Source organism: Triticum urartu, chromosome 2A (genome assembly GCF_056163025.1).
Source record: "Triticum urartu cultivar PI428250 chromosome 2A, HENAU_Tu73, whole genome shotgun sequence".
NCBI classification, from domain to species: Eukaryota; Viridiplantae; Streptophyta; class Magnoliopsida; order Poales; family Poaceae; genus Triticum; species Triticum urartu.
In genome coordinates this window covers 163,095,749-163,123,231 of record NC_141874.1, presented here as the reverse complement: position 1 = coordinate 163,123,231, position 27,483 = coordinate 163,095,749, and the positions used below count along the sequence as shown (strand labels likewise).

General features: G+C 47.0%; 1 long non-coding RNA gene across 1 annotated transcript; it reads right to left on the bottom strand.

Moving 5' to 3' along the window:
- Positions 1-1,533: 1,533 nt before the first annotated feature.
- Positions 1,534-3,684, bottom strand: LOC147984396 (uncharacterized). Its single transcript, XR_015615974.1, has 2 exons — positions 2,841-3,684; positions 1,534-2,721 (listed from the first exon to the last, which is right to left on the bottom strand). It is a non-coding gene; the product is annotated as an uncharacterized LOC147984396 (long non-coding RNA).
- Positions 3,685-27,483: the final 23,799 nt, after the last annotated feature.

Sequence of the window (27,483 nt, the reverse complement as noted above, 5' to 3'; positions counted from 1 at the left end):
GCACTTACATTGAGCGTGCAGTGCTGAAGTGTTATCAGAATAACTATTCTGATAATATTATCAGAATAGACCGGCTATATATATATTATCAGAATAGTTATTCTGATAACAATTCAGCACTGCACGCTCAATGTAAGTGCACGTCATTGTTTGAACCAAGTGTGCTGCAGTACTCACACGAGTGAACTTTGTGTCGAAAAACACTGCATGCAGTGTTTTTCCAGTATTGTTTTCGCTCTAATTTTTTAACCGTTTATCGGAACGAGGCATATAATATACCGTTGAAAAGCTATTGATTAGGCGCAACTTCGCCATGTTGAACACTTTTCGAGATTCCTCTCGGTTTAAGAGCAGTTTCAAAAATGGTGCGGCGGATGACGAGTGGCAGCGAGCGTATTTTCGTGATTTTTTCTAAACCGCTCGTCGGAATAAGGCAAATGATACGCCGTTGGAAAGATATCGTCGAGGCGCATCTTTTTCATATCTATTATTTTCTCTAATTTGTTACGTTTTAAGAGCATTTTCGAATTTACTAAATCGCGGAATTCTGTTTTTTAAATTTTTTGTAATTTTTGGTACTGTTTTTACTCTAGTTTTTGAACCGTTTGTCAAAACGAGGCGTGTAATACGTCGTTGGAAAGCTATGGACAAGGCGCAACTTTCCTATGTAGAAATGGTTTTGAGATTTGTTACAGTTTTAAGTTAATTTTGAAAATCGTGCGGCAGACAACGAGTGACAGCAGTCGTTTTTCGCGAAATTTTTACAAACCGGTTGTCGAAATGACTCAAATGATATGCCGTTGCAAAGATATCGACGAGGCGCAACTTTTTCATGTAGAACACTCTCTAATTCCTTACGGTTTAAGAGCAGTTTTAAAATTAGTGAAATGAGGACACTCTGTTTTTCGCGACACCCAAATCGACGAGTGAACTTCATCCGACAGAAAACCGCACCGCTTCAATCGAAAATCGCACTGCATCAGAGAGTCAAGTGAACTTCATGATTTCTGTTGTCGGACGTACATTTTCTCAAACGAGTTTTTGTGAGCTTTGTCGTCTTTTTTTACGAACGAGAGTGGACCTCAAAGACGAGGCAAGTGAACCACATCAGGTGATAAGTGAAGCGCAACACGAGTCTAAATGAACCACATGATTTTTTTCCTTTTTCTAACTTTTTAAAATTGCATGAGGACTACATGATCGATGTTAGAGAGCTGCATTTTTCTGTTGGAGAAAGTAGTGAACCACAAGGCAGAAATAAAAGGAAGTGAACTTCTTGCAATGTTATTTTTTTTTGGAGTTGCATTTTTCCGCTTGTTTATTTTGTTCAAAACAAAAAGAACTGCATAGGACAGAGGAGCGAACCTCTCAAAAAAACCAAAATTTATTAGGACAGACTGAGCTGCATTTTTTTCATGGGGTGAACCTCTAAGGCCCACCTAACGAACTTCATTGTTTTTTTTCTCACGGGTGTATACAGCAAAACCACTGAAATGAACTTCTATATACCAGGATAAATTGCAAAAAAGGACATAAAATGAAAATTAATATTATCCGGTCTGTTTGGACATAGAGTTCGGGTGGACTACCTCTGACCACTGTCAGCAGCCACCATGGCCAAACACCATGCCCCCAACTGGCCAACTGTCACCCGTGGGGTGCAGCTTCCGTTTTAGTGATGCTTGTGGGCAGGGATGCAGTACACGTAGCCAACATCAAAAGTTGCGACCAGCCGAACCGCAAGCCGCGACCAACCGAATTGCGAGCATGTACGCCGCCGCTGGATTTCCAACCATCGGTTGTATTGCCCGCCGTCGTTGTAGTACAATAGCAATAAAAAATTAGGAAAAATTAAGGAAAAAACATGAAGTGCACGCATGCGAGGGCCGAGCTACAGGATTGCACACTGCGGACTGCAAGCCCTGCCCCGCTGCACGACCCATCCAGCGCCCTCGTCGCCTGGTCCAGCGTCATGCCGGCGACCAACGACTTCAGCAGAAGGGAGGAGGCGCAGGGAGTTCGGAGGCCAGGACCTCGCCCACCTCCAGGCACCTTTTTGCTCGTGATGTACTTCCACGAGAGGGAGAGGGAGCTGCAGGTCCCTGTACTGTGGGCTGCAGTCACACGCAAAATCCGGGTACTGCCGATTCCCTCTAGACAAGAAAACCTCCTGCAAACAACAAAACCGAACAGTATCCTGTGGTGAGTGCTGTAGTGAACCTCCCCATAGCTAATGAGTGAACAAGTTTCAGTGCTTTACTGTATACACAAATGCCTGCGAGCTGCATCCAAAGCAGCAAAGAGTTGCATGCATTAACATTGTCAAACTGAAACATACAACAAGATGACTACTAAAAAAGACATAACAAGATTAACTACTTAAAAACGTATGACACCGGCCACCCCTAGTGCAGTGCGCTTCTCCCCTGCTTCCCGCGAACAACAAGGAGTGGAGGAGAGAGCTGCAAGTGAGGTTCGTCGCCCAGACGCCCGACGAGCTGCACGACACGCTCGCCCGCACTGCATGCCACGCTCGCCCGCACTGCACGCAGTGCTCGCTGAAAAGGGGTGACCCATCGGTTGCTAGGACGGTAGGACCTGCAAACACACACGCCGGCACCCGGCAAGCTACATGCCCTCTAGGGAGGGTGGAGAGGAGCAGGAAACGGGATGCATGCATGCAGCAGTGAGGCACCCACAAATCTATAGGAGATTGGCTACCTGTCAACAACGAGCAAAATAGTTAAACATCTTCGATCCCCAATGTGCAGAATTCACCACCACAAGAACCAAATTCAACAGGAAAGACGGACACAAGATGAAGATGACCAAGAACCTACTCGATTTTGCAGAAGGTGCTCAAGGGGGTGAAGGATCTCGCTAGAGGAAGGACGACAAGGCACCGAACGACAGACGCGCACGCCTACGAGCTGCGTATCATGCTTGCCCAGACTGCAAGCTGCTATCGCCAGAACCTTGGCCCCAATGGACCTCCTTCATACCTGTCGGTCATGCTTCACGGTGGATCTAGAGAGGATGGTGGATCCATCTCGAGCTTCTTGGGCCAGCGGCCATCATGAACACCAGTGTCGCCCCGTCTTTTGCCAGATCTGGGGAAGAGGATGGGGTCTGGCCACGTCGGGGAGGAAGTAGTGGCGGTCTTAGGCAGGACCAGGGCGCTGGCAGCGGCGGGGGCACATGGCCGACGGCGTCGCAGGGAGGGGCCGACGCAGGGTGGGAGGTAGGTTATGGCGAGTGCCAGATCCGGCGGTAGGAGCCACCGCGCGACGACGTAGTAGGAGGTCGTCGGCATGGCGCCACGGTGGCGCGGAGGAAGGAGGTGGGGCAGCGGCGCGGACGAAGATGGTGGCTAGGCGGCGCGGGGGAAGGTGGTCCAACGGCACAGGGAGGTGGCGACGCGTGGGATGGCGCGCGTGAAAGGCGGTGCGGCGCCGCGGGGAGGGAGGGGGTCCGGCAGCGTGGGGGAGGGAGGTGGTGCAGCGTCACGGGAAGGGAGATGGTGCGGCGGAGTGGTTGGAGGTGGTGGTCGAGCGGAGTGGATGGAGGGGGACGAGGTGGGAGGTCCTGAGAAGATAGGATATGGTAGGTGGTTTTTTTCATGCCGTTCGGTCGTGTGTTTTCGTGTGGTTAGTTTGTAGGTGCGGGACGGGGAGGAGGTGTTAGCAGAATAAGGTGGGGATGTGCAGAATAAGACTCTTAAGGGTGTTATTATAATAGATCCGTCATATATATAATATATATATATATATATATATATATATATATATACAGTTAGGCTTCAAGTGTGTATTTGTTAGTTAAAACTATGTATAAATTGTGACACTAAATACGACTAGTAAGTAGTACAGTAGCAGTACTAGTATACGTCGGTTAAATTATTCATCATGTCCACACATTGAATTTGTTGGGGAACGTAGTAATTTCAAAAAATTTCCTGCGCACACGCAAGATCATGTGATGCATAGCAACGAGAGGGGAGAGTGTTGTCTACGTACCCAACGCAGACCGACTGCGGAAGCGCTGACACGACGTAGAGGAAGTAGTCGTACGTCTTCACGATCCAATCGATCAAGCACCGAAACTACGGCACCTCCGAGTTCGAGCACACGTTCAGCTCGATGACGATCCCCGGACTCCGATCCAGCAAAGTGTCGGGGAAGAGTTCCATCAGCACGACGGCGTGGTGACGATCTTGATGTACTACTGCAGCAGGGCTTCGCCTAAACTCCGCTACAGTATTATCGAGGTATATGGTGGCAGGGGGCACCGCACACGGCTAAGGAATAGATCACGTGGATCAACTTGTGTGTCTAGAGGTGCCCCCTGCCTCCGTATATAAAGGAGCCAAGGGGGAGGGCTGGCCGGCCAAGGAGGGGAGGCGCAGGAGAGTCCTACTCCCTCTGGGAGTAGGATTCCTCCCCCCAATCCTAGTCCAACTAGGATTCCTTGGAGGGGAAGGGAGAGAGGGGGGCCGGCCACCTTCTCCTAGTCCTAATAGGACTAGGGGAGGGGGAAGTGGCGCAGCCACCTTGGGCTGCCCCTTTCTCCTTTCCACTAAGGCCCATGAAGGCCCATATGGCTCCCGGGGGGTTCCGGTAACCCTCCCGGTACTCCGGTAAAATCCCGATTTCACCCGGAACACTTCCGATGTCCAAACATAGGCTTCCAATATATCAATCTTTACGTCTCGACCATTTCGAGACTCCTCGTTATGTCCGTGATCACATCCGGGACTCCGAACAACCTTCGGTACATCAAAATGCATAAACTCATAATATAAATGTCATCGTAACCTTAAGCGTGCGGACCCTACGGGTTCGAGAACAATGTAGACATGACCGAGACATGTCTCCGGTCAATAACCAATAGCGGGACCTGGATGCCCATATTGGCTCCTACATATTCTACGAAGATCTTTATCGGTCAGACCGCATAACAACATACGTTGTTCCCTTTGTCATCGGTATGTTACTTGCCCAAGATTCGATCGTCGGTATCCAATACCTAGTTCAATCTCGTTACCGGCAAGTCTCTTTACTCGTTCCGTAATACATAATCTCACAACTAACATATTAGTTGCAGTGCTTGCAAGGCTTATGTGATGTGCATTACCGAGAGGGCCCAGAGATACCTCTCCGACAATCGGAGTGACAAATCCTAATCTCGAAATACGCCAACCCAACATCTATCATTGGAGACACCTGTAGTACTCCTTTATAATCACCCAGTTACGTTGTGACGTTTGGTAGTACCCAAAGTGTTCCTCCGGTAAACGTGAGTTGCATAATCTCATAGTCATAGGAACATGTATAAGTCATGAAGAAAGCAATAGCAACATACTAAACGATCGGGTGCTAAGCTAATGGAATGGGTCATGTCAATCAGATCATTCAATTAATGATGTGACCTTGTTAATCAAATAACAACTCATTGTTCATGGTTAGGAAACATAACCATCTTTGATTAACGAGCTAGTCAAGTAGAGGCATACTAGTGACACTTTGTTTGTCTATGTATTCACACATGTATTATGTTTCCGGTTAATACAATTCTAGCATGAATAATAAACATTTATCATGATTATAAGGAAATAAATAATAACTTTATTATTGCCTCTAGGGCATATTTCCTTCAGTCTCCCACTTGCACTAGAGTCAATAATCTAGATTACACTGTAATGATTCTAACACCCATGGAGCCTTGGTGCTGATCATGTTTTGCTCGTGGAAGAGGCTTAGTCAACGGGTCTGCAACGTTCAGATCCGTATGTATCTTGCAAATATCTATGTCTCCCACCTGGACTAGATCCCGGATGGAATTGAAGCGTCTCTTGATGTGTTTGGTCCTTTTGTGAAATCTGGATTCCTTTGCCAAGGCAATTGCACCAGTATTGTCACAAAAGATTTTCATTGGACCCGATGCACTAGGTATGACACCTAGATCGGATATGAACTCCTTCATCCAGACTCCTTCGTTCGCTGCTTCCGAAGCAGCTATGTACTCCGCTTCACATGTAGATCCCGCTACGACGCTTTGTTTAGAACTGCACCAACTGACAGCTCCACCGTTTAATGTAAACACGTATCCGGTTTGCGATTTAGAATCGTCCGGATCAGTGTCAAAGCTTGCATCAACGTAACCTTTTACGGTGAGCTCTTTGTCACCTCCATATACGAGAAACATATCCTTAGTCCTTTTCAGGTATTTCAGGATGTTCTTGACCGCTGTCCAGTGATCCACTCCTGGATTACTTTGGTACCTCCCTGCTAGACTTATAGCAAGGCACACATCAGGTCTGGTACACAACATTGCATACATGATAGATCCTATGGCTGATGCATAGGGAACATCTTTCATATTCTCTCTATCTTCTGCAGTGGTCTGGCATTGAGTCTTACTCAACTTCACACCTTGTAACACAGGCAAGAATCCTTTCTTTGCTTGATCCATTTTGAATTTCTTCAAAATCTTGTCAAGGTATGTGCTTTGTGAAAGTCTAATCAAGCGTCTTGATCTATCTCTATAGATCTTAATGCCTAATATGTAAGCAGCTTCACCGAGGTCTTTCATTGAAAAACTTTTATTCAAGTATCCCTTTATGCTATCTAGAAATTCTATATCATTTCCAATCAGCAATATGTCATCCACATATAATATTAGAAATGCTACAGAGCTCCCACTCACTTTCTTGTAAATACAGGCTTCTCCGAAAGTCTGTATAAAACCAAATGCTTTGATCACACTATCAAAGCGTTTATTCCAACTCCGAGAGGCTTGCACCAGTCCATAAATGGATCGCTGGAGCTTGCACACTTTGTTAGCTCCCTTTGGATCGACAAAACCTTCCGGTTGCATCATATACAACTCTTCTTCCAGAAATCCATTCAGGAATGCAGTTTTGACATCCATCTGCCAAATTTCATAATCATAAAATGCGGCAATCGCTAACATGATTCGGACGGACTTAAGCATCGCTACGGGTGAGAAGGTCTCATCGTAGTCAATCCCTTGAACTTGTCGAAAACCTTTTGCGACAAGTCGAGCTTTGTAGACAGTAACATTACCATCAGCGTCAGTCTTCTTCTTAAAGATCCATTTATTCTCAATTGCTTGTCGATCATCGGGCAAGTCAACCAAAGTCCATACTTTGTTCTCATACATGGATCCCATCTCAGATTTCATGGCTTCAAGCCACTTTGCGGAATCTGGGCTCACCATCGCTTCTTCATAGTTCGTAGGTTCATCATGATCTAGTAGCATGACTTCCAGAACAGGATTACCGTACCACTCTGGTGCGGATCTTACTCTGGTTGATCTACGAGGTTCAGTAGTATCTTGTTCTGAAGTTTCATGATCATTATCATTAACTTCCTCACTTATTGGTGTAAGTGTCGCAGAAACAGTTTTCTGTGATGTACTACTTTCCAATAAGGGAGCAGGTACAGTTACCTCGTCAAGTTCTACTTTCCTCCCACTCACTTCTTTCGAGAGAAACTCCTTCTCAAGAAAGTTTCCGAATTTAGCAACAAAAGTCTTGCCTTCGGATCTGTGATAGAAGGTGTATCCAATAGTTTCCTTTGGATATCCTATGAAGACACATTTCTCCGATTTGGGTTCGAGCTTATCAGGTTGAAGCTTTTTCACATAAGCATCGCAGCCCCAAACTTTAAGAAACGACAACTTTGGTTTCTTGCTAAACCATAGTTCATAAGGCGTCGTCTCAATGGATTTTGATGGTGTCCTATTTAACGTGAATGCGGCCGTCTCTAGAGCGTATCCCCAAAATGATAGCGGTAAATCAGTAAGAGACATCATAGATCGCACCATATCTAGTAAAGTACGATTACGACGTTCGGACACACCATTACGTTGTGGTGTTCCGGGTGGCGTGAGTTGCGAAACTATTCCACAGTTTTTCAAATGTACACCAAACTCGTAACTCAAATATTCTCCTCCACGATCAGATCGTAGAAACTTTATTTTCTTGTTACGATGATTTTCAACTTCACTCTGAAATTCTTTGAACTTTTCAAATGTTTCAGACTTATGTTTCATTAAGTAGATATATCCATATCTGCTCAAATCATCTGTGAAGGTGAGAAAATAACGATATCAGCCACGAGCCTCAATATTCATCGGACCACATACATCGGTATGTATGATTTCCAACAAATCTGTTGCTCTCTCCATAGTACCGGAGAACGGTGTTTTAGTCATCTTGCCCATGAGGCACGGTTCGCAAGTACCAAGTGATTCATAATCAAGTGGTTCCAAAAGTCCATCAGTATGGAGTTTCTTCATGCGCTTTACACCGATATGACCTAAACGACAGTGCCACAAATAAGTTGCACTTTCATTATCAACTCTGCATCTTTTGGCTTCAACATTATGAATATGTGTATTACTACTATCGAGATTCAATAAAAATAGACCACTCTTCAAGGGTGCATGACCATAAAAGATATTACTCATATAAATAGAACAACCATTATTCTCTGATTTAAATGAATAACCGTCTCGCATTAAACAAGATCCAGATATAATGTTCATGCTCAACGCTGGCACCAAATAACAATTATTTAGGTCTAATATTAATCCCGAAGGTAGATGTAGAGGTAGCGTGCCGACCGCGATCACATCGACTTTGGAACCGTTTCCCACGCGCATCGTCACCTCGTCCTTAGCCAATCTTCGCTTAATCCGTAGCCCCTGTTTCGAGTTGCAAATATTAGCAACAGAACCAGTATCAAATACCCAGGTGCTACTGCGAGCATTAGTAAGGTACACATCAATAACATGTATATCACATATACCTTTATTCACCTTGCCATTCTTCTTATCCGCCAAATACTTTGGGTAGTTCCGCTTCCAGTGACCAGTCTGCTTACAGTAGAAGCACTCAGTTTCAGGCTTAGGTCCAGACTTGGGTTTCTTCTCTTGAGCAGCAACTTGTTTGCCGTTCTTCTTGAAGTTCCCCTTCTTCTTCCCTTTGCCCTTTTTCTTGAAACTAGTGGTTTTGTTAACCATCAACACTTGATGCTCCTTTTTGATTTCTACCTCCGCAGCTTTCAGCATCGCGAAGAGCTCGGGAATAGTCTTGTTCATCCCTTGCATATTATAGTTCATCACGAAGCTCTTGTAGCTTGGTGGCAGTGATTGGAGAATTCTGTCAATGACGCAATCATCTGGAAGATTAACTCCCAATTGAATCAAGTGATTATTATACCCAGACATTTTGAGTATATGCTCACTGACAGAACTGTTCTCCTCCATCTTGCAGCTATAGAACTTATTGGAGACTTCATATCTCTCAATTCGGGCATTTGCTTGAAATATTAACTTCAACTCCTGGAACATCTCATATGCTCCATGACGTTCAAAACGTCGTTGAAGTCCCGATTCTAAGCCGTAAAGCATGGCACACTGAACTATCGAGTAGTCATCAGCTTTGCTCTGCCAGACGTTCATAACATCTGGTGTTGCTCCAGCAGCAGGCCTGGCACCCAGCGGTGCTTCCAGGACGTAATTCTTCTGTGCAGCAATGAGGATAATCCTCAAGTTACGGACCCAGTCCGTGTAATTGCTACCATCATCTTTCAACTTTGCTTTCTCAAGGAACGCATTAAAATTCAACGGAACAACAGCACGAGCCATCTATCTACAATCAACATAAACAAGCAAGATACTATCAGGTACTAAGTTCATGATAAATTTAAGTTCAATTAATCATATTACTTAAGAACTCCCACTTATATAGACATCCCTCTAATCCTCTAAGTGATCACGTGATCCAAATCAACTAAACCATGTCCGATCATCACGTGAGATGGAGTAGTTTCATCGGTGAACATCATTATGTTGATCATATCTACTATATGATTCACGCTCGACCTTTCGGTCTCCGTGTTCCGAGGCCATATCTGTATATGCTTGGCTCGTCAAGTATAACCTGAGTATTCCGCGTGTGCAACTGTTTTGCACCCGTTGTATTTGAACGTAGAGCCTATCACACCCGATCATCACGTGGTGTCTCAGCACGAAGAACTTTCGCAACGGTGCATACTCAGGGAGAACACTTCTTGATAATTTAGTGAGAGATCATCTTATAATGCTACCATCAATCAAAGCAAGATAAGATGCATAAAAAGATAAACATCACATGCAATCAATATAAGTGATATGATATGGCCATCATCATCTTGTGCTTGTGATCTCCATCTCCGAAGCACCGTCATGATCACCATCTTCATCGGCGCGACACCTTGATCTCCATTGTAGCATCGTTGTCGTCTCGCCAATCTTATGCTTCCACGACTATCACTACCGTATAGTAATAAAGTAAAGCATTACATCGCGATTGCATTGCATACAATAAAGCGACAACCATATGGCTCCTGCCAGTTGCCGATAACTCGGTTACAAAACATGATCATCTCATACAATAAAATTCAGCATCATGCCTTGACCATATCACATCACAACATGCCCTGCAAAAACAAGTTAGACGTCCTCTACTTTGTTGTTGCATGTTTTACGTGGCTGCTACGGGCTTAAGTAAGAACCAATCTCACCTACGCATCAAAACCACAACGATAGTTTGTCAAATAGACTCCGTTTTAACCTTCGCAAGGACCGGGAGTAGCCACACTTGGTTCAACTAAAGTTGGAGAGACAGTCGCCCGCAAGCCATCTCTGTGCAAAGCACGTCGAGGGAACCGGTCTCGCGTAAGCGTACGCGTAAGGTTGGTCCGGGTCGTCTCGTCCAACAATACCGCCGAACCAAAGTATGACATGCTGGTAGGCAGTATGACTTGTATAGTCCACAACTCACTTGTGTTCTACTCGTGCATATAACATCAACATAAATAACCTAGGCTCGGATGCCACTGTTGGGGAACGTAGTAATTTCAAAAAATTTCCTACGCACACGCAAGATCATGTGATGCATAGCAACGAGAGGGGAGAGTGTTGTCTACGTACCCAACGCAGACCGACTGCGGAAGCGCTGACACGACGTAGAGGAAGTAGTCGTACGTCTTCACGATCCAATCGATCAAGCACCGAACCTACGACACCTCCGAGTTCGAGCACACGTTCAGCTCGATGACGATCCCCGGACTCCGATCCAGCAAAGTGTCGGGGAAGAGTTCCGTCAGCACGACGGCGTGGTGACGATCTTGATGTACTACTGCAGCAGGGCTTCGCCTAAACTCCGCTACAGTATTATCGAGGTATATGGTGGCAGGGGGCACCGCACACGGCTAAGGAATAGATCACGTGGATCAACTTGTGTGTCTAGAGGTGCCCCCTGCCTCCGTATATAAAGGAGCCAAGGGGGAGGGCTGGACGGCCAAGGAGGGGAGGCGCAGGAGAGTCCTACTCCCTCTGGGAGTAGGATTCCTCCCCCCAATCCTAGTCCAACTAGGATTCCTTGGAGGGGAAGGAAGAGAGGGGGGCCGGCCACCTTCTCCTAGTCCTAATAGGACTAGGGGAGGGGGAAGTGGCGCAGCCACCTTGGGCTGCCCCTTTCTCCTTTCCACTAAGGCCCATGAAGGCCCATATGGCTCCCGGGGGGTTCCGGTAACCCTCCCGGTACTCCGGTAAAATCCCGATTTCACCCGGAACACTTCCGATGTCCAAACATAGGCTTCCAATATATCAATCTTTACGTCTCGACCATTTCGAGACTCCTCGTCATGTCCGTGATCACATCCGGGACTCCGAACAACCTTCGGTACATCAAAATGCATAAACTCATAATATAAATGTCATCGTAACCTTAAGCGTGCGGACCCTACGGGTTCGAGAACAATGTAGACATGACCGAGACATGTCTCCGGTCAATAACCAATAGCGGGACCTGGATGCCCATATTGGCTCCTACATATTCTACGAAGATCTTTATCGGTCAGACCGCATAACAACATACGTTGTTCCCTTTGTCATCGGTATGTTACTTGCCCAAGATTCGATCGTCGGTATCCAATACCTAGTTCAATCTCGTTACCGGCAAGTCTCTTTACTCGTTCTGTAATACATCATCTCACAACTAACATATTAGTTGCAGTGCTTGCAAGGCTTATGTGATGTGCATTACCGAGAGGGCCCAGAGATACCTCTCCGACAATCGGAGTGACAAATCCTAATCTCGAAATACGCCAACCCAACATCTACCATTGGAGACACCTGTAGTACTCCTTTATAATCACCCAGTTACGTTGTGACGTTTGGTAGTACCCAAAGTGTTCCTCCGGTAAACGTGAGTTGCATAATCTCATAGTCATAGGAACATGTATAAGTCATGAAGAAAGCAATAGCAACATACTAAACGATCGGGTGCTAAGCTAATGGAATGGGTCATGTCAATCAGATCATTCAATTAATGATGTGACCTTGTTAATCAAATAACAACTCATTGTTCATGGTTAGGAAACATAACCATCTTTGATTAACGAGCTAGTCAAGTAGAGGCATACTAGTGACACTTTGTTTGTCTATGTATTCACACATGTATTATGTTTCCGGTTAATACAATTCTAGCATGAATAATAAACATTTATCATGATTATAAGGAAATAAATAATAACTTTATTATTGCCTCTAGGGCATATTTCCTTCAGAATTGATGTGACAACATGCTGCACGTGAGGTGACACAAGAATCCCGACGGCGTGTTCGGGTATTCTGGACTTCAGATTTGGAGTACCACTTATCTGTCGAAATCTTTCATCATTCACTTAAAACAGTCGATTGATCATACATTGAGTACCATATAACTGGAATTACCGATGCAAGTCAAGGAAGGATTGGCCGGTGCTGCCGGCTGGCGTCAAGTTCGATCCCACATATCAGGAGCTGATCGAGCACCTTGAGGCCAAAGTGAGTGCTGACATCGCGAGATTTCAGTCTCTCATCGATTTGTTCATACCAACCATCGACAGCGAGCACGACATATGCTACACCCAACCTGAGAAACTTCCAGGTAAGACACCGATCGGTCGTCTACTTGCACAAACATATTCCTTTGTTTATAGCTCTATTTTTCTTTTTAGACGCAGATCTGGTGAAGCAATTACAATTTAACAGTTAATAAAAAGTGAAAGAAGTGACTGCAACATGCCAAAGATGTTATGAAAATGCCAACTAGGTACACTAAAACCTGTATTCCACAATACTGCAGGTATCACACTGAGTGGCCTAAGGAAGCATTTCTTCCAGCGCAATTCCAGGGCGTTCAAAAGGGGCACGTGGACGCGTCGCAAGATACAGTCGGAGTGCGGCATGCACGCGATGTGGCACAAGACCGGCAATACCTTGCCGATGATGGTCAACGGCCGACAGACGGGCAGCAAAAAAGGTTCTGGTGCTGCACACCAACCAGAACTTCGACCAGCAGAGGACCAACTGGGTGATGCACCAGTACCACCTCGGGGACCTGGAGCAAGAGAAGGAGCGGGAGCTGGTCCTCTGCAAGATTTTCTACCAGACGAACACTAGGGCCATGAGTAAAAAGATTATAAGTTAGTTTGGTATTGGTAGTTGTACCACCTTGTCGTCCGCAAGTTGGTATTGTTGTTAACGATCTTTTGGTATGAACTTGCATTTGCTTCCAACCATCATGCCGAGGGTCGACATGGATATAAAGCTGAATCATTTGTTTCGAAACGAATTTTCAGGCACCTGATTTTTATTTGATGGGTAGCATAAGCACCCACCGTTCGAATTACCAGTTCTCCAATTTTTTCGAAACAAATGCATGCACTTATTATCACGATAAAAAACAATATCCATGCTGCATCCTAGTTATCAGTCTGTACTTGCAGAATTCTCTCGTTTATTGAGCACATATATTGTTTTTTCAGGTCGAGCAAGTTTCAACTGGGCTGTAGACTGCCCAGGGTTGGTTTTGTTTTTAACAGGCCCAACCCATGACGACAACGGGGCACAAAGATCCAGCAGGTATCTACTGGCCTCTGGCCCGCCAGCGTTAGTTATATTTTGTCTTACAACATCCGCAGGCAGTTTTTTTTACTGAATCAAACACATAGCCCAGTTCTATTATCCTCTTGAAACACATGTCCTACATCTGTTTTCTAATCTCTACCTATAGTTTTACTAGTTCATATACACGTATCACTATATTGAAAACACATAAAATTCCCTTTTCATATTTACATCCTTATTTTTGTTGTTTTTTCCCACCCAATGCTGATTTTTTTACCACTGGTTTTCCCTTAAACCAACTCAATTGTCCCACGTCTTATTTGCTTACAAAAACAAAACGATTTTTTTGGCAAATCAATAAGTTCTTAAAAAATGTTTATCATTTTTGGATTACAATAGTTCGGACTCCACCGAAATATGCAAAATAAGGTTGTACTTTTTGACCGTGGTCCTGGGCAGAAAATGGGCTGTAATAAATTACTTAAGAATTAGCAAATGGGCTGCAAATTATAAAAAATAGCAAATGGGCTTTATGTTGTCTACCACAGATTTGGAGGCTGACTTGTGGGCCTACTAAGTTCATGCATGCACAAGGTTTCTCAAAAAAGAAACTTGGTCAACAATCGCGTCTACCAGCGTCAGACCGTTAGATATCAATCTAACGATAGTCGTGCTTCTTCAGTCTCTGATCTTCCTGCCCCAGCCGCCCAAACCAGCGCCGGCGGAACCGCCTGCTCCCGCCTCCCATGTCCAGCAGTGCTGCCGGGCAGGCCTCACGGCCCCATCATACTCACATCCCTGGCCTGTCTATCCCTCTACTCACGCACACCTCCTGTTATTTTCCGGCGACGGCAGCCGAACCAGTCAACCCTCGTACTCTCCACCGCGTGGGCAGCCACTGCCGTGTCTTCCCCGGCTCCGTGTCGTTCCCTTCGTAGGCCTCGCCGTCGTCCACCGCCCTGGCGCTCTCGGCGCAGCGTGGTCAACGATGTCCATCCAACGGCCGTAGTGATTCTTCAACCTCTGGTCTTCTTGCCTCAGCCGCCCAAAGCAGCGCCGGTCGTGCCGCATGCTCCTGCCTCCCGTGGCCGGCTATGCTGCCGCGGAGGCCTCACCGTCCCCATACTACTCCCACCGCTGGCCAGGTCATCCCTCCACTCACCCACTCCCCCTGTTATTCTGCGGTGACGGCAGCCTCACATCGCAGCCGAACCAGTGAACCCTCGTACTCCTCTCCGCGTGGGCATCCACTGTTGTGTCTTCCCCGGCTCCGCGTCGTCCCCTTCCTAGGCCTCGCCGTCGTCCACCGCCGTAGTGCTCTCGGCGCGGCGTGGTCAATGTGGTCAACGACCAACTTCCATCGGAAGAGTACTGTACGTGGAGAGGCTGACAGCTGGGTCCACGGCAGCCGCAAGGAAGCGCCTCCTTATTACGCGCAAAATAATTATTCCTCCACCTGACAGCAGGGACCCACCGGACGGGCCACCAGTATTTCGCGGAAAAAATGTTTCCCCCATGACTGCTGGGACACACCGGACAGGCCACCGTATTTCACGAAAAAAAACGTTTGCCCCTGACTGCTGGGACCCACCGGACGGACCACCGTATTTCACGAAAAAACGTCCTCCCCGCTGTCAGCTCGGACCCACCGGAAGTGCCTCCTTATTATGCACAGAAAAATGAATACTCCCCCTTCTAGCTGGGACCCACCATGGTGGGAGGCTGACTTGTGGGCCTACTAAGTTGACGGGGACGGACGGCTTTGTCAACTTAGTCAATATGAACAATTCTAGCTCCAGTGACCGTACGATGTCCATCCAACGGCCATCTTGCTTCTTCAATCTCTGCTCTTCCTGCTCCAGCCGCTCAAACAAGCGCCGGTGGGACTGCCTGCTCCCTCCTCCCCGCGGCCGGCTCTGCTGCCGCGCAGGCCTCACCGCCCCACCGTACTCCCATCACTGGCCTAGCCATCCCTCTACTCACCCACACCTGCTGTTATTCTCCGGTGACGGCAGATGAACCAGTAAAACCTCGTACAGTCGTACTCCCCTCCGCGTGGGAAACAACTGCCGAGTCTTCCCTGCCTCCGTGTCGTTCCCTTCCTAGGCCTTGCCGTCGTCCACCCGCCTGGTGCTCTCGGCGCGGCCTGGTCAACATGGTCAACGACCGACATGCATCTGAAGTGGACTGTCCGTGGAGAGGCCGTCGACTGGGTCCACTACAAGGATACCCTTCATAAAGCAACACACATTCTACAACGTTTTAACTGTATGTTGCAAAATTCACGATAGATACGCATACAAGCATTGCACCTTATGCGTTGTACAGTTGTACCTCATGACCTGTGTTGTAGTACAAGTAAAGCCCAGCGCACTACCCAGCCTCTTTCTTGTAATAGCCCAGCCCAAATTGGCTTTCACAAATAATCTAGGTCGTTCTCTCCCCACCCTCCCCTATTCCTTAGGCTCCCATGCCGGCCGTCGCCCCTCGCGGCTGCGACCAACCCGCATCCTGGCGCGCCTCCCCTCTTCACTCCCCCACGGGCCTCCATCCCGGCGGCCGCCTCTCGGGAGTTCAAGGTATCACTCCCGTGTGACCTTGCAGCCCGGTGCGCCGCCTCTTGTCACCACTCCCCTGCATGTGGTCCTCTCATCCGTCCCGACGCGCCGCCAGCACGTCTCCCCTGCGACTCTGCATCCCGGCGCACCGCCCCTCATCACCCCTTCCTTGTGACCATTGGCGAATCCAAGGTACGGCCATGAATCTGCTCAAGCCTGCCCGCCAAGTTTGAGAAATTGATTTTTTTATCACAAGCCCATGAACGGCAGGAACAAATGTTTGATCCCTAGGTACATAGTGAAGGTGGCGGCCAAAGATTTTGATTTGTTTACCTGGTGTTCCTGCATGATGGTCTTGACTCTTGAGAGCTGAGAAGATCTGTTTGGTTTAAGAAAATTCTGTAGCTGTTTCTTCACCCGAGTTCATGGTCAAGGTCTCATGGAGCTAAGCTTCTATATGTTTGTTTGGTAGGCGAGCCAATAAGTTACTTAACCTTATGATTTGTACCTTTTGTTCTTCATCCATTAGGTATAGGACTTAAAACCAGAGATTCATACATGATTGTCGTAGTATTCAGTGTCGACATATTGCTTAGTTGTAATAAAGTGGACATGTTATGTTAGAGATCAAAGGTTGTCATTGTCGGAGAATATGTCGTGGCCACTGAAATTTCAAATAGACAATGCACCAATACAACACATTGCCATGGATGGTCACCTGAATCAGCATACCTTATAATCTTTTTTTTCTCGGCACCAAGTGTGTTGTTCAGTGTCCTGTTCCCCTGGCCAGATTTAATATTGAGAATGTTATTTCCTGTGTAGTCCAATGGAATAATGTTGGAAGCCCATGGTGTCCATTGAATTTTGTTCACCTGCTACTAGCTGGATTCCAAGCATTGTAGGTACTACGGCGAGAAGTTCATCATACATTGGTAAATATCATTGAATTGCACAAGCAGTGCACATTCCGGCCTACTGTGCTTATAAAAATTAATGGTTCAGACCATCTTCTTAATGTTGTATCCATTTTGGAAGAAGCTTTGGTAGTTATGATACTGATATACTTGTGATAGATTATTCATGTATGCTGCTACTTTAGTTTTCAATGCAATAAAAAGACCAACATTTATATTCCTCTGAATAAAGTAAATATCTGTACATGGTTTATTGGTTCAATTTTCATATCATAAACAACTTTTGTTGAAGGAAATTCTGAGTCTTGTTTTGCCCTGATTGATAACACTTCTCAGCATGCATGCTTTCTAGGAAGATTGATTATTACAGGAGACGACACACATTCTAATTTGAATACTGTTTGCAATTTTTACCCTCGTAAAGCTGATGAATGTGAATGAAGATTATGGAGAACATTCTTCAGCAGCAAGGTCTGCACTCTGCACTGATACGTCATGCAGCAACATAATGTTTGTGGTGTTTTCTTGATGATATAGCAATGATATTACTTCATTTTACTAAATAATAAGCTAGCGAACTTATGTCTTCTCATTACTTATATTGTTCTCAGGCTGACAAATTTCATAATGCAGGCAGGGGTTTGGAAGTGCATGCCGCAGTATATATGGTGGATTTGTGAAATGGTGTATGGGAAAAGTAAGTTTCCATATGCTGCCGAGGAATAAATCGTACATAACTTATTGATTTACACGTAATAGGAAGTGTTGGTCTAACTCTCCTCTCACTTGATTATATATTATTAGAAAGTTTCCTTGTAGCTGCAAAACAGAGTTGACTGAAAGGCGGCATGCCTCCCCTATCATTCCATGGTACCATAAATTTTCAGGTATATTGACGCTGACATGTGATTGAGCAACGAGCTATATTACAAATCTGCAACTTCAGACCACAACTTTTGCTTCTCTAACATGTGTTTGTTGATTGCGTTTTCTTGAAACAAAATTATGCATTCAATGCCATTGTCCAGTATATATATTATGTGGCACAAAAATATGTAAGTATCCTTCTGTTTAAATGTAGTTTGATAAGTTTATATAGCTATAACTGACTGAACTGTGCGAAGGCAGTGCCTTCTCATATGTATTTCAGATCAATATTTTGCAGCTCACGTTAATTATTTCTTGTCCCATGACTTTTAAATCTTCCTTACCACCTCTCATTAATCATTTTTAAGTGCTGCACAGTCTGATCAACAAAAGGGAAGTTCGGCAATGAAGAAATAAGCTACATACATGCTAGATGAGTTTGAACCTTCGTAGTTCTTTTAAAGGTATGCAAGCCACTTGACAACAGGGACTTGAAAGATACTATTAGACATGAAAAACAGAAGATACATGTGTGTGCTGAAAACTTATGTATCTAATGTATTAAAAAATCACTTCACTTATTTATTTATTTATAGCAATTTCAATGTTTCCTAGAGGGAAAAAATATGCATAGTAGAATGACCATACTAGCCTTTTTTCCAATGTTTGAAGAACAGCGATAGGAACTTAAATCACAAATCAAATATTTACAAGCTAAGATTTTGTAATCACAAATCAAATATTTACAAGCTAAGATTTTGTAAATCTTTCATTGTTACAATTGCAGTAATATTTGTATGTGACTAATATCCTTCCGCTATCACTACTTGCATCATGTCAACGCCATATGTGTTAATGTTTCATTTTGTTTTTATGTCTGTAGATTCAAAAGAAAACTTGATTATAAGGGTGCATGGAAAGTCTAGTGCAATGACGATGATGATGTTACTATTCATGATGAAGATGATGATGGATGCTTTCAATATTAGTTAAGCTATTGGATGATGTTAAGTTTTAGTTAAGTTACAGGGATGTTGATGGATGCTTTCAGTTTAAGTTTTGTTGTCAAGAAAATATTTTGATTATGCATCACATTTGGATGATGTTCCTCCTGTACTATCCAGTATTGTAATCCAACAATTTTATTTAATATACAATTTCTTCCTCCCATGTGTATATTCTCTTGTCTTTTCTTCACTTAAAATACATAATTGTCACCATTACATGGAACATTAATTTAACCGTCGGTCATAAATAAATATGAAAAACAATATTATTCACATTATATATGTACCAATGCTTGAAGCGTTGCATGTTATTTGTTGCCAAGCAACGGGATTTTGATTCCTGTGCATTAAGCACCAACGTATATAAGCATTGCATAATTCTGTTTTATGTGTTGCATTCTTGCAACGGTTCAATATACCAACAGTGGTTTAAGCGTTGCATTATGCTCTAGCAACACTGGATAAGGCAACGCATCCGAAACCGTTGGTAAAGGCGCTAACAACGCATATATGAACTTGTAGATACGGATAGAAGCGTTGCTATAAGGGGGTTCATGTTGTAGTGGTCCACGTTCGCACGTAAGGAAATGCCTCCTTATTACGCGCAAAATAATGATTCCTCCACCTAACATCAGGGACCCACCAAAAGGGCCTCTGTATTTCGTGAAAAAAACGTTACCGCCGCTGACAGCTCGGACCCACCAGCTATATCTTCGCACGCAAGGAAGTGCCTCCTTATTACGCACAAAAAAATGAATACTCCCCCTGTTAGCTAGGACCCAGTATAGTGGCAGGCTGACTTGTGGGCCTACTAAGTTGACGGGAACGGAGGGCTTTGTCAACTTAGTCAATATGCACGATTCTAGCTCCAGTAACCGTATGATGTCCATCCAACGGCCGTAGTGCTTCTTCAACCTCTGGTCATCTTGCTCCAGCCGCCCAAACCAGCGCCGGTCATGCCTCGTGCTCCTGCCTCCCATGGCCGGCTGCGATGCGGCGGAGGCCTCGCCGCCCCTACTACTCCCACCGCTGGCCACACCCCTTGTTATTCTGTGGCGACGACAGCCTCACACCGCAGCGAACCCGTGAACCCTCGTACTCCTCTATGTGTGGGCATCCACTGCCGCGTTTTCCCCAGCTCCGCGTCGTCCCCTTCCTAGGCCTCGCCGGCGTCCACCGCCCTGGTTCTCTCGGCGCGGCGTGGTCAACATTGTTAAGGAACGGCTTCCATCGGACGTGGATTGTATGTGGAGAGGCTGACAGCTGGGTCCACGGTCACAGCAAGGAAGTGCCTCCTTATTACGTGCAAAATGATTATTCCTCCACCTGACAGCGGGGACCCACCGGACGGGCCACCGTATTTCACGAAAAAAATGTTTCCCCCCTGACTGTTGGGACCCACCAGCTACACCTTCGCACGCAAGGAAGTGCGTCCGGGCAAAAAAAACAAAATGATTCGCCCCCCTGACTGTTGGGACCCACCAGCTACATCTTCGCATGCAAGGAAGTGCATGACAGTCGGGACCCACCTAGTCGAAGCGTATGTAGCATTGTCATTCTGGTCGCGAACGTGTACGTACATACTGGTCGATGTAGAGGCGCGCACGTGTCGTAGTAGAGGCACACGCGTAGCATGTACACGTACGTACAGCGGCCAGGGTGCAAGAAAGAAATACGGCCACGTATGTGTACATACGGGCGGGGTCTCGAACGCCTACTCGCGCATACGTACGGCCAGGGCTCGTGTACATGCATGGCTGGGTCAGAACGGAGAAACAACGTCGTCGTCGTGTTCATGGGGAGGAAATGGAATGCGTCGTGTTCATGGGGAGGCAACGGAATGCGTCGTGTTAATGGGGAGGCAACAGAATGTGTTGTGTTCATCGGGAGGCAACAGAATGCGTGGGAGCCAACCGGCTGGGTCGGAACGGAATGCGTGGTCGTGTTCATCGTGAGGGATTGGACGGAACAGGCGACGGAAACGAGGCCTGGCGTACCGCAGAACGAAGGAAACGGACCTCCTACGGTCGAAACTGGGGTCCTGTTGATCGAGAGGGGTGTGGCGTACTGCAAAACGGAGGAAACGAACCTCCTACGGTCGAAACAGGGGTCCTGTTGATCAGGAGGGGTGTGGTGTACCACAAAACGGACGAAACGGACCTCCTACGGTCGAAACGGGGGTCCTGTTCATTGGGAGGGGTGTGGCGTACCACAGAACGGGACTCCATGGGATACTGTTCATCTCCACCGTCGACCTCCTCCAGCCTCCACGGGCTACCGTCGACCTCCTCCAGCCTCCACGGGCTCCTGTTCATCCAGCCTCCACCGCGCGCTACTCCACCGGCTACTGTTCAACCACCCCTCCACGGGCACCGCTCCACCGTCTACTGTTCATCCAGCCCTCCACACCACGGGGTCCTATTCAACCACCCCTCCACCGTCTACTGTTCATCCAGCCCTCCACACCACGGGGTCCTGTTCATCCAGAGGCAGCGCCACCGCTCACTATTCATCAACCCCCCCCCACAACGCTCACTGTTCATCCAATCGATCGGCTTCAATTAGCAGCAGTAGCGAAGGAATCGCTTGATCAGGTTCAGTTAACAGCCATCGATCGATCGCTCGGGTTCAGTAACGCGTAGCCTGCAGTGCAATCGCTCGGGTTCAGTTAGAGCCCAACGCCTCGCTCGGGTTCAGTTAGAGCCAATGCCTCGCACACATGCGCGTACGTGTACGAGAGAAACGCGCATCGCTCGGCCCCCGACCTCCCACCATAATCGGGAACTCCCCGAAATTTTCCTCCCCCTCGCTTCTACCACGGTTTTTTCCGTCATGGACGGCCCAAAGAATGTCATGCAGCTGCGTCTCCGGCCCGCCTAGGACGAAAAGCCCATTTTCTATCATGATTTTTTGTCATAGAAGTAGGAGCCCACCACATCTATGATGATACCGGGTTTTGTCACAGTTATCATCATAGAAGTGTCATATGTATGACAGAAAAAAATTGTTCGGCCCAAAATGTCACGGATGTGTCTTTTTTTGTAGTGGAAGTATGCTCCTCTTGATCAACTATGGAGTTCTGCAGATGCATACGAGGATTTGGCAGCAAGTGCTGCTGATGCGGCCGAGTTCTTCAAGGATCAAAAAGATCGTGAAGTGGAAAAGCTGTTCTGGTTAGAGTTCCATGCTCCAGTGCGTCTGCTGTTGTTGAATGAGTGAATGTCCGAGTGTGCCGAGCTCCATAGGTTGTTCGGCCTTGCCATGAGGTCTGTTGTGGATCATCTGTGGCCGGAAGGGCCAAGGCCGAATAGTTACTTTAGTTTATTTCAACAATTCCTTGGTGTTGTGCCGCACATCGACGCTATGAAGAGGTCGGCGTGCATAGAGGGTGCACGGATGGCACTTGCCCGTGTCAAGACATACTGGGCAGAGATGGAGGCCACCAGTATTGCAACACAGGGTTCGGCCGTAGGCCGAGTAGCTGCCAAGCACTACTTTGAAGAACTCATTGAAGGCGCTCATTCGATAGAGGCTCAGTGCTGGAAGAATATTATGTTCTAGTGACATGTATTCCCATTGTAAAAACAATGTTTTATTTGATTTATAAAGGCTGTGTTTATACTTTTGCCTGAAAGTATTATGATGCCTCCTGTGCGGCCGTTTATGTATATATGTATATAACCTGAAAGATTGCAGTCGTTGGCTTCAGCCCCCACGCATATAATGCGGGGGTGTTCGCAAAAAACGCGTATTCACACTTGATCCAACGTCTTGGTCCATGAAGGAGGTGGTAGCGCGGTGAACGAGGCAATCGGACTATATTGCTTTAACACTTTCACTTAGCCATAGGAGTTTGATGGTGGGACTACTATATAGCCCCTGGTGCTTCCGCGCTCGTCCGAATACGGGGCGCGTACGTACATGACCGGGAAACGGCCCTTTGTTAATGCGGAGGAATCCCGAAGATTCCGCTAGGTCATCAAGTGGTTGACCAGTCTCACGCTTTATCATGATAGTCAGTTTTCGGCTTTCTCTACTGAGGTGCTCATCCGGATGAACCAAGGCATAATCGCAGTAGTTCTCCCGGTGCCGCCTTAGCCGATAGAGCGGAACGTAAGGTAGCAAAACATGGGAGCCGGGCAAACCCAACATTTGACCAAAGACATGATTCAGAGCTGATGCATATAAGGCCAAACTCACGACACCGAACACTCCCTAAGGTATTCGGTCTTTATAATATATGCTGGGCTGAACAATGCCCTTAATAATAAACCCCGAGTGTCCAGGTACGTGCAATATCCTGACATGGACACATGCCAATAATGTCAGCATCCTTCTCGGTTGTATTGAGTATCCGGAGGATGTGAACAACAAGAGACAGTAAAAAAGGTTTACGCAGGGTCTTAATCTGAAAAGAAACCTTTGAGCGGGTCCCTGCTGCACGTCTGCGCCTGTGTCTCCATTGTGCTGTGTCCTGGACGGGTATAGCACGATTGTCATCTGTAAAAAAGAAGAACTTAGGTGAAAGTTGCCGTGCCAGAAAATTGGTTATTATCAATAAACCATTGAAATTCAAGGTAAGTCAAGTTGTGCCGAACTAGCCATGATTACACGCGGGAAGCCCCTGTTACCGTCGATGAGGGTTTAACCATCAAACCAATCTCATGTATATGTAGTGATGCACCGGACTCGTCTAACCGTGTCCGTGGTCTTGATGACCTGTCATTTATTCTGGTTGGTGAGGCCGTCTAGTGCTCGGCTGTTAAGGCCGCCGCACATTCTTCCGCACGTAGAGAATGCTCAATATTTCCACTAACTGTGATGGTGCCGCGTGGACCAGGCATCTTAAGCTTGAGAGAAGCGTAATGTGGTACTGCATTAAAACAAGCGAAAGCCGCTCTTCCGAGTAGTGCTTGATAGCCACTTCGGAATGGAGCGATGTAGAAAGTTAACTTTTCGCTTCGGAAGTTATCGGGAGAACCGAATACAACCTCTAGTAATAGGGAGCCCATACAGCGGGCCTCTGGGCCTGGTATTACTCCCTTGAAGGTAGTATTACTATGGCTTATTTTTGTCGGGTCTATCCCCATTTTGTGGACTGTGTCCTGATATATCAGATTTAGACCACTGCCGCCGTCCATAAGGACTCGTGTGAGGTGGTATCCGTTTATTATTGGGTCTAACACCAAGGCAGCCAGTCCTTCATGCCGGATGTTTGTCGCGTGATCCCCGCGATCAAAAGTGATCGGGCAGGCCAACCAGGGGTTGAACTTAGGGGTGACGGGCTCTGTGGCGCGTATGTCTCGGAGTGCATGTGTGCTTCTCCTCTTCGTCACCTGGATCATGTTTACTGTTTTAACCTCTGGTGGGAATCTTTTATGTCCTCCAGTGCTTCGCTGGCGAGGTTCGTCCTCGTCTTCGCTTGGTGTCTCCCCCCTTGTGTTCGGCGTTTAGCTTACCAGCCTGCTTGAAGACCCAGCATTCTCTGTGGGTGTGATTTGCAGGTTTGTCGGGGTTGCCATGAATCTGACATAGTTTGTCGAGAATCTTGTTTAGGCTAGACGGTCCATCTCTGCTGCCTTTGAAAGGCTTTTTCCGCTGACTTGGTCGAGAGCCCCTGAATCCGGTGTTGACCGCCGTATTATCTGGGCTGTCTTCTTTATTTCGACGCTTGTTTTTACTGCGTCGTGGTTTTCCATTGCCATCCCTGACTTCGGATGTGCTTGGGTCGCTGGTGCTACTGCGGGCTAACCAGCTATCTTCGCCCGCGCAAAAGAGGGTCACGAGGCTTGTCAGGGCTGCCATTGTTCTCAGTTTTTCTTGGTCGAGGTGTCTGGCGAGCCATTCGTCTCGGACGCTGTGCTTGAAAGCTGCTAAGGCTTTGGCATCCGGACAGTCGACGATTTGGTTCTTCTTAGTGAGAAACATGTTCCAAAGCTTTCGGGCTGACTCTCCGGGCTGTTGAATTATATGACTTAAATCGTCTGCATCCGGAGGTCGGACATAGGTCCCTTGAAAATTAGCTCGAAAAGCGTCCTCGAGCTCCTTCGAACTTCCAATGGAGTTTTCGGGGAGGCTTTTCAGCCAGTGCCAAGCTGGTCCTTTAAGCTTGAGGGGAAAGTACTTGATGGCATGGAGATCGTCTCCACGAGCCATGTGGATGTGGAGGATAAAGTACTCAATCCAGACCCCAGGGTCTGTGGTCCCGTCGTACGCTTCTATGTTCACTGGTTTGAATCCTTCTGGGAATTCGTGGTCCAGCACCTCATCGGTGAAACATAGGGGGTGTTCGGCACCCCTGTATTTGGTTGTATCATGGCGTTCGGACGGTTGTAGTATTCGGTTTTTATTTTGTGTCGAAGCACGCTTCCTAGATCCATAGATGGATCTGGTCACACTGGATTTTTGGCGCAAGTCCTCATGTAGATCGTGTGTTGACTTATGTGCGACCTCGTTAGCTACTCTATCACGGTCACAAGGTGGTTGGTCCGGCCGGTTGGCCATTTTATTTTTCGGCTTTATGGGGTGTAAGGCCTCATCGTCGAATTTGGGTAATAGTTTGCGCTTTGGATAGCTCTTTGTGTGGTAACCTCCACCATACTTTCTTCGTTGTCGAGCACTTTGTTCCACCTGTTGTTGAGCATATTTTGTTCGGCCTTAAGCCTTTGTTTCTGCTTCTTCAGACTCCTCGCTGTGGCAATAAGCCTTCTGCGGAGGTTCTCTTCCTCCAAGTTCGTTTCCGGGATGATGTGTGCATCTTCGTCCGGACTGTTTTCCTCCACAGAGGGGGTTTGATGAGGTTTATCCTCGGCATCGCCGTGTTCGGACGTCGGATTCGTACTGTGTTCGCCGTTTGCAGCTTCATCGTGCTCTGCCGCTGGGGCAATGTGGTTGTCGTCTCCTCTGGAGTCGACTGGAGTGTTATTTTCTCTTGCGCTGTTATCGCTGTTTTTGCCGAGGCGGGATTTGGAGCGGCGCCTACGCCGACGCTTTGTTTGTTTCTTGGAGGGGTCATCCTCCGCTGTCTCCTCCTATTCCTTGTCATCGTTTTCTTTGGGTGTGTCCACCATGTATATGTCATGTGGTGAAGTGGTTGTCCAGTGCCCTGTGGGGACTATTTCCTATTCCTCTCCTGCATCGTCGTCCATGCCGTCGATGTTTGCGGAGTCGAGATCGAGCATGTTGGTTAAATCATCGACAAAGGCTACTAAGTGGGTGATGGGTGGGCAGCGAATTTCTTCATCGTCCGCATCCCATTCTAGCCGGACATAGTTCGGCCAAGGTTCTCCTGACAAGGAGAGATACTTTAATGAATTTAGCACATCGCCGAAAGGCGAGTGCTGAAAGATATCCGCGGAGGTGAACTCCATGATCAGCGCCCAATTGGATTGGATAGGCACGGATGCAGGCGGCTCGGAGTCCATGGCCGGAGACGAATCCAGTGGTTCGGCAACACGACTCTCGTAAGGGGTGAAGTTAGTATCTGGCTCCATCGCCACTGAGAGTGCGGCCTCCATGGCGGGGTCCATCCCTCCGTTGTCGGATGGTGCAATTTGCTCTGGATTGAAGGCCGGAGTAGTTGCACATGCGATCTCCCGAACACTGTCCGACGGCAGAGTTATGTCATGCTCGTCGTGATTGTGCGGTGCACCTGACATGGGCTCGTATCCGTCGAAGATCAAGTCTCCGCGGATGTCGGCAGTGTAGTTTAAGTTTCCGAACCTGACCTGATGGCCAGGGGCGGAGCTCTCGATCTGCTCCAGATGGCCAAGCGAATTGGCCCGCAGTGCGAAGCCGCCGAATACGAAGATCTGTCCGGGGAGGAAAACCTCACCCTGGATCGCATCGTTACCGATGATCGAAGGGGCCATCGAGCCTTATGGTGACGGCACAGTGGAACTCTCAATGAAAGCACCAATGTCGGTGTCAAAACCGGCGGATCTCGGGTATGGGGTCCCGAACTGTGCGTCTAAGGCGGATGGTAACAGGAGGCAGGGGACACGATGTTTACCCAGGTTTGGGCCCTCTTGATGGAGGTAATACCCTACATCTTGCTTGATTGTTCTTGATGATATGAGTATTACAAGAGTTGATCTACCACGAGATCGTAGAGGCTAAACCCTAGAAGCTAGCCTATGGTATGATTGTATGTTGTCCTATAGACTAAAC